The sequence below is a fragment of the Sinohyriopsis cumingii genome, chromosome 10 (assembly GCF_028554795.1).
Source record: "Sinohyriopsis cumingii isolate HCF-2022 chromosome 10, ASM2855479v2, whole genome shotgun sequence".
NCBI classification, from domain to species: Eukaryota; Metazoa; Mollusca; class Bivalvia; order Unionida; family Unionidae; genus Sinohyriopsis; species Sinohyriopsis cumingii.
Window position 1 is genome coordinate 97401254 of NC_142970.1, and position 9885 is coordinate 97411138.

Here is a 9885-nt window from a genome sequence, read left to right on the forward strand (position 1 = left end):
ATAGATAAAAATACAGTTCTTTGAAGCTAAAACTTAAATTCTCTCATGCTAAGATTGATCCCCACAGAAATGAAAAACTGAAATTAAAAAACAAGCAGCTTCAGACGTCTGTAAAGACATTACGTAGAAAGTGCAACTCTCTTTCAAAATTAGTGTCAACATATGAAAAAGAAAATATTGAATTAAAAGCACAAATGCAGCTTGAAAAGGAGAAAGTGCATGGACAAAGCGACAATTTGGAAACAGATTACTTGCTGGAGCAAAACAATAGATTAAGACTAGATTTATCATACACAGACGCACTGCTGAAAGATAGTGACTGTGATGAAATTATTACCTTTGACAAAGAAAACAATACTTTTTCAGCTGACTTACAGTTATGTGTGATGAACCTGACTGAGGGTGTTGGTGTTCATCATGTGAATAATGTTTTAAAATATGTTGCTAGACTGTGTGGCAAAGGTTTCACAAGGATGCCCTCTGTTTCGACAAGAAACAATTGCAGATGAAAGGGCTAGTATTTCTTATATACATATGAGTGAAAACCTGAGTGAAGAGAATAATACCTGTCTGATGTCAGGCGAGACGAAAATACATGGAGAATGCAATGAAGTTTTTGCATTAAGAGATTCCCAGGAGAAAGAGTGGATACTAGGTCTTAGAAATATGCACAACAAAGCCTCAGAAACATGTTTACAAACTTTGAAAAATGTAATCAGTGACATCAGTGAGACCACAAAATACAACAGTGGGAAACAAATTTGGTGAAAATCAAAAACACTATGTCAGACAGAGCGGCCACTGAGAAGAAATTCCATGCACTTCTTGAGGATTACCGCCAAGAACTTCTCCCGTTGATGTATTATTCCAACTGGGACTCAAGAATGAATAATTTTAACTGTGGATTACATATTCTCGTAAATTTTGCTGAGGTAGCAGATCATGTAATTAGAGATTTTGAAACATTTGTGAAAGTTAGTTCCTTGGGTGCAGAATCACATTCTGAGACAGCGTGACATGCTAGGAGTAATGAAAGTGGAACTGTGCGGTTAATACGAACATCAGCCAAATGTCTGGCTAGAGAAGGTGACGAGAAAAGTGGGTGTTACATGGATTTTAAGACATTTTTGAACCAGAAGGATGAGAACGAAGACAACCTTCAACGGAAAAGATCATCACTTTTGGTCCCATTTAGGGGAAATCGCTTCAACATTCTTTTCAATGATGCTGAAGTTGTGTTTTACTAATCCAATTTAATTGAAGAAATTTTTGACAAAGTTTGTATTCCTGCAAATCTACTTCATAAAGCTGTTTCATACTGTGTACATGAACCTTTGTATCTGTCGATGTGTAAAGCGTTAGGACTCTGCTCAAAACTCATCACTGCTCCATTTTGGAGAGCTCTAGAAAGCAACTGTTCTCTTCAGGAAGTTAGTAGCCTCTATCAATGTTTATTCTCTTTTCTAGAAAGAGTTAAAAACAACTCCACTGATTTCATGTATGGAAATGATGTTCCTTTCCCAAAGCAGTTGCATAGAGATGAAATGTTAGATATATTGATGCAAGTCGATTCATTTGATCAGCAAGCATCTCTTGTTATTCAGCAGTTATGTTTATCATGGCTTTCACTCTTGCAGAAAGCAGCTAGTGATCATTTGCCGGGAGGAAAGTACAGTATAGTGCATGAAGCTATGCAGACTGAAACGAAGTCAGTGCCAAGGCACAACAAATTCCCAGAGAGAATTTTTGCTCTTTTGGATGCTCTCACTCAATTTCGTCCAGCTGCATCAACTTTATGTAATGAATCTCATATTATGTTTGCCCTCAATAAAACAGGAAATGGCTCAGCCATTTGTCAGAGACAGAAAGACTGTCTGAATACTGCCAGAAGTAAAGGGCGACAGTTGAGAGAGAAGTACAAGGCAAGAATAAAGGAAATAGGGCAGACTCGTAAAAAAAATCCTGAGACGGATGAGACAAGTTTTAGAGAACAAAGCACATAAAGAGTATTTACGTCGAGAAGAATTCACCAACAACATGCTGTATTATGGACTGTGGCAAGTCCAAGAGACTGTTGACCAGCACTTGGAATCAATTAAATCAGATTCGGAGATGAGGAACGCCTTGAAAACCCAACTCCAGTTCAGACGGGTTGTCCTTGGGCAGCAGCAACCAGACAAGAACGTTTTCCAATTTAGTGAAAAGGGAGAGCTTTATAGTATTAAAAAGCTAACTGAACATGTGAAAACTCTGATCAAAAGTGCTTTACATTTTGTGAACTCTTCACAGGACATTTTTATTGCTAAACGTGTTATCCACTACCAACTAGAGAGTGACATTCGTAAAGCATTCTATGGCAGTTATTTCCGCTGTGTCAGTTTATCCAGCATGGTTTAATGTCACATATAATTATTATATAATTACACTTGGCACACAAATTTATGCAAGATGGAATTCAGAGGCAAGCCTGTTTATTTAAACTGTACTCGAGAAGAAAAAGCATACGTTATAGACAAAAATAAAAAATCCGGTGAATACTGCTGATCAACTAGTGTAATGGAATACTATGTAGGTTGAACTTGGCTGCAGACAAACTGACATCTGATATTTGCTTATAATGTTTCCAACGGCGACATCATCAGTTCTTTTCAAATGAAATCAGTTGACCCATGGATCTGGTTAATCAACACTGGATTAATTTGTACACATGGAAAATGTACAGATTTATCGGAATAATTTATACACATGTGGTGATGAAATATTACTATTATCTGGTTGTAATGGAAACCACTGATGTTTAGCACCAATATATGTCAAGATTCAGTAGTGTTCAGATGATTTGGAATATACTACTTTTCACAAGCAATGGCAGCATTGGGGCTTTAAGGTGGAATGTTCAACTGTAACACGTTTATCACAGCCAATCTGTATCAGGATTACACGTTATCTTCACATAATGTTTGTCAGTGATTCTGTCAGAACATTTTATGATTGGTTGACTGATTTATAAAATGTTATATGTATAATCTTTTAAAAATTATAAAAAGTTTCATATCCATCAGCGATAAAAACAACAAATAGTTGAAATTAAAACGATAAGATGGTAACGGTGAAAAATAAAGCTTCTCAATCAACGGGGGATGTAAATGGTGTATGTTAATGAAGAATGATGAAAAGGTATTAAAAAAGGGACGGTGTATATATATATATATATATATATATATATATATATATATATATATATATATATATAGCATAAAACTGCACAAGGTGATAGCATACAACTTAGAACTTAGAGTAAATGTTTACTGCTTTCAGGAACTCTATAATACGAGTCATGTTTATAGTATCAAAAAGTTCCTTCATGTCATGCACATTGTAATAATGATCGCGCGTAGGTTGCAGGTCAAAACACTCTATCATAAAGTGCTTAACAGTGAATGGTTCATTGCAAGAAACGCACTCTGGTGGGTCTTCATCTTTTAGTATGTGGGAGTGGGTGATAAGTATGACCAATTCGGATTCTTGCAAGGACTATCTCCTCCCTACGCTTGGTTCTGTAGGAAGGAGTCCATTCTCCTAGAGTTGGCTTAATTGCATGAAGTTTGTTATTCACTGCATCATTCCATAATGCCTGCCACATTTGACATAAGGACTTTCTGACACTAGGTTTAAAATCAGCATACAGTATTTAAAAAACAGACGGTTCTTGAGTAAGGGCCATTTTAGCAGCGCGATCTGCTTGTTCGTTACCTTTAATACCAATATGGCTAGGTAACCAACAATATATTATATTGTGGGAGACACTCAGCTTGGTATTTTAAACGAGTATGCTTTTCATTAATGGATTCTCCAGTTTTCTATTGTGTAGTGACTGAAGTACTGATAGTGAGTCAGAGAAGATGATGCTTTTTAAAATACGTATGTTTTCTATATATTGCAGAGCAAGGTCTATTGCTCTAATTTCGGCTGAAAAAAAAATGATGCTCCATTTTGTAAGAGAACCTGCGTTGTGTGATTTCCACAAACGAAGGCTGCATCAGCCTTTTCCTCATCCTTTGATCCGTCGGTATAAATTCTTGTGTAGATTTTAAATTCGGTGAGGAGTTCTTGATAACAGTTGTAGAAGACGGAAGGGTTTGTCTTAGATTTTTTTCCACCATGTAGCGTAAAAAGTATTTTTAGTTGTTTAAGTAGCCAGGGTGGTGTTTCGGAGATGGACATTTTCAGAATTTTAGAAAGATCAATTTTGGTACTGTCAAGGCTGGATGATATTCTAATGCTAAAGGAAGGTATGGCGTTTGGTTTATTTTCGTATAAGGTTTTGTATTTGGGTTGAAAAAAAGTCTAAAAAGCAGGATTGAGAAGGTTTGATTTTAATTTGAGAGCATACTGTGCGGAAAGCATTTCTCTACGATGCGATAACGGTGGTTCGTTCGCTTCAGCTAGTAGGCTTTCACACGGAGATGTTTTAAATGCTCCCAGAGCCAGTCTTATTCCCTGATGATGAATTGGATCAAGCATTTACAAATATGACTTTCTGGCTGAACAATACACAACGTAACCATAATCCAGTTTGGAGCGATTAAAAACGTCCTATATAAATTCAGGATGACTTTTCTATCAGCACCGCAGTCAGTGTGCGCTACTACTTTAAGTAGGTTAAGTGCTTTTAAGCATTTAGCTTTCAAGTTCCTTAGGTGAGTAATACAAATCAGTTTTCTGTCAAAGAGTATACCTAAAAATTGTTTCCTCAGCAACTGGAATAGGTGTTCCGTCCAGCGTGAGTTTAGGTTCATCGTGGCGACGTCGTAACTGACAGAAATGCATGCATACCGTTTTCGATTTCGAGAATTTGAAGCCGTTCGTACTGACCCAATTTTGTATCTTGTTTATATTTTGCTGTAGTTGTCTTTCAATTGTATGCATGTGCTTTGATCGATAACATATGAGAAAATCATCAACATATAGCGAGCAATCCACACCAGGAGTCAAACACTTGGTGATGTTATTAATTTTGATATTGAAAAGTGTCACAGATAACATACTGCCCTGAGGCACACCCATCTCTTGCTCGTGGAGATATGAGAGAGTAGAGCCCATTCGTACATTGAATTCTCTGTCTGAGAGGAAGTTGGATGTCAATGAGGGCAGACGGCCTTTTAGACCTAGATTGTGCAGGTCATTCAGTATCCCGTACTTCCATGTCGTGTCATAGGCCTTTTCTAAATCAAAGAAAACCGCTACTAAGTGTTCTTTCTTGACAAATGCATCGCGAATTAATTTTTCTAGTCTAACCAGATGATCGTTGGTGCTACGACCATATCGAAAGCCACTTTGGAAATGAGATATTAAATTGTTACTTTGCAAGTACCAGGCAAGCCGAGAATTGATCATTCGTTCCATCGTTTTGCACACACAGCTTGTGAGTGCAATTGGTCGATAGCTGTTAGGATCTGCGCTATCTTTACCAGGTTTGGGAACTGGTATTAATGTTGCCTCTTTCCAAATTTTTGGTAAATTACCAGTAATCCATAAATTATTGAAAATTTCCAGAAGGGTTGTTAATGAAGGTTCTGGGAGGTGTTTCAAAACAGGTAATGTATTTCGTCAGGGCCTGTGGATGTATCGTGGGCCTTATTCAGAGATTCCATCAGCTCAAACAGTGTGAACGGTTGATTATAACTTTCTGAGTTATTCGATGTGAATTTAACCGTGTCTTTTCCTTGTGAGTTTTTAATCTTCTGAAGGCTTCTGAATAATTAGAGAATGATGAATGTTTGAGAAGCTATCAGCAAGTATATTAACTATGTCATGTTTTGAATTGATATTCTTGTTGTTTAGTTTGAGATGTCGAAAGGAATTGTATTTTCCCTTTCCATTTATTTTGTGGATCGTGTCCCAAACTTTTATAGAGTAACGAGAATTAAGAGTTGAAACATTTTTTCCATGATGCTCTTTTACTTTCTTTAATCGTGCGGCGGACTTTGGCCCGAACAATACGGTACTTAGTTAAATTTTCGGGCGTTGGACGATTATTAAAATGTTTCAGTGCTTCTCTGCGTTGTCAAATGGCCTCTTTACATTCGTTTTTGAACCACGGTTTTGTGGGTTTTTTACTATTTGGAGAGGAGTTGGGAATGGATTCTTCTGCAATGTCGATTAAAACATTAAAATATTGAAAAGGGTTACTGACGTTTAAAACAGTATCCCTGTTAAGTCCAGTTGTACAAAGTGTTTCAAATTTGACCCAGTCGGCCTTCTTTAAATTCCTTCGAGATATTGGAAAGTGATCACTGCTGTGAATGTCATCAGAGACCTTCTAGTCATAGTCCAAAAGCAGCGATGGGGAACAAATTGTCAAATCGATACATGTGTATGTACCCGTTCCTAGGTGTAAATATGTCGGTGATTTGGTATTATATAGGCACAAATCGTGTCTGGAAATGAAGTCTTCTCTTTTGTGACCTCTGTCACTTATGTGATTTGATCCCCATAAAATGTTATGGGCATTAAAATCCCCGAGTAAAACAAACGGTGCGGGGAGTTGTTGAGCAAGATTGTCTAATTTGTTTGGTACTAGGTTGGTGTTTGGTGGTATATAAATAGAACAAAAGGTAATCACTCGATTTAGAGTGACGCTTACAGCAATGGCTTGTAAATTTGTGTTTAAAGGGATGACGCTATGAGAGCTGTTGTTCACAATAACAGAGACTCCTCCTGAGGTCCTGTCAACATTTTGAGAGTAGTTGTTAAACAGGGAGTAGTTTTTAAGTGTAATGTTATCCGTATGTTTCAAAAATGTTTCCTGAAGACATAGTACTGCAGGATCACGTTCGTTTAAAAGTAGGAGAATATCACTGTAATTTGCTTTAAGTCCTCGACAGTTCCATTGTATGATGGTGTTCTTCATTATCCTTTTAAATTAAAGAGTGTGGACCTAGGTAAGACTTTTCGCGGAGGCAATTTGTGTGGTTATTTCTCTGGAGGAAGTACGGGGGTGAATGTTTTGTTTGTAGGTCTGGAGCTACCTTGAGTGCATGAAGCAGATTCTTCTGCATCCATGCTCTCATTATCTCCAAACCTGTTGTAGAGTTTGATGGGGTCATCTGACCCCTTTTGTTGCCTGTTTCCGTGAGATTTTTTACTTTTTGGCGATTTTGGTGGTTGGGTTTTATTAAATGTAGTCCGAGTAGATGCCGTGTTTTTCTGTGCTTGGTAATGGGGGGGGTGTTTGAGCCTGGTGTTGAATCGGGTGCTTCTGTTTGTGTTTGAGCGTCCTTTGTTGTTTTGAGATTTTTTTTCACTACAGTGGAGAAGGATGGGCCAGTATGGGCTGTTTTGGCCTGAACGAGTTTTCTGGCTTCTGGATAGGGTAAGTTAGATGTATATTTTACCCTCTGAATTTCCTTCTCCTGTTTCCAGGTATCGCAATCCTTGGAACTGGCGTGGTGCTCCTTTCCACAGTTGACACAATGCAGAGTTGCTCTACAATCAGCTTCCTGATGAGAATTGTCTCCGCATCGGCCACATATTTGGCTTTTTGAGCAACGGTCTTCGTGATGGCCGTATCTCTGACACTTATAGCACCGAAAGGCGATTGGAATGAAAATCTCCACCTTCACTTCCAAAAAGCCAACCATTACCACTTTGGGTACAGTTGGCCTGTTGAAGGTGAGTACAATGGAGTTGGTGTCCTGCAGATTGTTATTACGTTTAATACGTATTCTTCGCACTGCAGTGACACATTCATTTTTCATTCCTTAAATGATATCTGCATCGGTGACTCTAGCCAAGTCACGACAGCGAATCACGCCTTTGGACGTATTGAGTGTGGTGTGAGCGAATGAGTGTTTGTCAGTTGATGTATCGACTGTGCATCGACTAGTTGAGACTTTTTATGTGATAGTTCATTTATTCATGGAAAAATAACGAAACACTAAGAATTTGGCTTCAGGGGACTCCATTTATAACCTCATCGGCTTTGGAGAAGACTCGTGGATATATATACATGTTTGTAATATTGTGAATAAATATAATGCTAACATTTTGTTGGTTTGTTAGCACAATGATATACTGTCAATTGGTTTATAAGAGCTTCACTAGGTCAAAAGCTTTATTGAAATCAACGGTAAAAATTAGTTTATTATATCCAAGACATGCAGCAGTTTTCATTGTCCCTACTGTTCCCTATTACAACTCACAGAAAATGTTTCAAAGGGAAGATTATGACTAAATATATGAAAAAGTTTAGGAATGACAAATATTATATAAATGTAATTTTTTCCTACAAACTGAAGCGTTTATATTTGCTGTTGGTGTTGCTCCGCAATACAGTATTTTCTCCGCAGCACGATTACAATTAGGTTCATATATAAAAAAAAAAACTAACGTACGAGGTGCGTCATAATCGGTGACGTACTTTATGATGTTAAACACCAAGATTCATCTAGATGAAAGCTCGATAAAAACAGTATGAGAGAATTTATCATTGTCATTTCTTACCCATACTTTGGTAAAATAATTAATACTTCCCAAGTAAGGAAATTATCACTATGAAGGAAGTATATTTCTGAAAAGATTAAAGTAAGGGCTTAAGTGCGTCAAAACCGATTAGTCCACGATACTTTCACCAGAATCCTATCAACATATACAGTAGTGTGGATACAACACTGGCAGAGTTGAAAATATATTATCCTCGACACATATCCCGTCGATTCATTTCAGATCAAATCTAGCAGTCTTAATTTCAGTGAAAAGATCCTCAAACTTCTTTTTAAACTACGATCGGTTACACATTCTAGCCACTGTTTTCAACATCAATATTGACATAGTTAATAGCCTCCGAAAGCGCCATATATCATTAAGCTTAAACCGACTGGTGCATTTCGCATCCCGGATAAAGTATTTGATCCTAGAGAGGGAATTGCATAATGGTATATACAAAGTGTAATTAGAATTATGAAACTGTTTCACCTTCTTACGTATTTAGATGGATAGACATTTTTACATAAATGTTCATTTAAAGGTTGAACGGACGTGTAATCCATTTGGATAATAATAATAATAATAGTAGTAGTAGTAATAATAATAATAATAATAATAATAATAACAAGGATTCGAAGAAAAAACAAATGCCTATCCCAAGAATTTATTTCACTGGTTGGCATGTTGGAATGAACAAAATATATCTTTACGTAGATATAGCAAGTAGGCCTTCATAATTCTGATGTATTAGTGTTTTAATTGCTATCATTGTTCACGAGAAAAACTACAGCAGGTCCAAACAAATGCAATTGTATGCACAGGTGACACCGCATCCGGGTACACTTGGTCGTCGGTTAAAACACTAGCCCCAGGCAAGGTCTACCGAATGACTGAATTAAGTAAACAAAATGGCGGATATGGTACGATTTACTATTGAAATGTGCCGATTTAATTTATTTTAGTGATGTCATTGTGTTGTCCCTGCACTGATAGTACAGAACTATACAGAGAAACAAGCTTTAACTTTGAAAAAGAATGTCTTTTATCAGGATCAAGTTATTTTGGAACGTAAATATTATTGCCCTTAAAAGTTAAAGCTAAATTACAATTCCTCCGATCTTATTTCTTATTCTCTCTAGATTTATCATAATTACTGTAAGAAAAGAGAGGACAGAGTGCAATCATTTTTCCAAGTTTCAGACCATAACTACTATGTTAATGGTGAAGGGACACAAGTTCCCAACTGGTTTTATTCTATATGCTAAATCAAACTGGCTTACAGACCATGTATATTTTAATGGAATATTGTTCTGTATTCTCATTATGTAAACTCTGGTTGATTACCATTGCATGAATGCAGTTACCAAATTTTATAATATGTTAATCTGTGTTAATATA

The 9885-nt window shown here is 36.9% G+C and overlaps 1 pseudogene; it reads left to right on the forward strand.

Annotated features, from left to right (window-relative positions):
* Nucleotides 1-534: 534 nt before the first annotated feature.
* LOC149790627 (uncharacterized) lies at nt 535-2003 on the forward strand (annotated as a pseudogene).
* Nucleotides 2004-9885: the final 7882 nt, after the last annotated feature.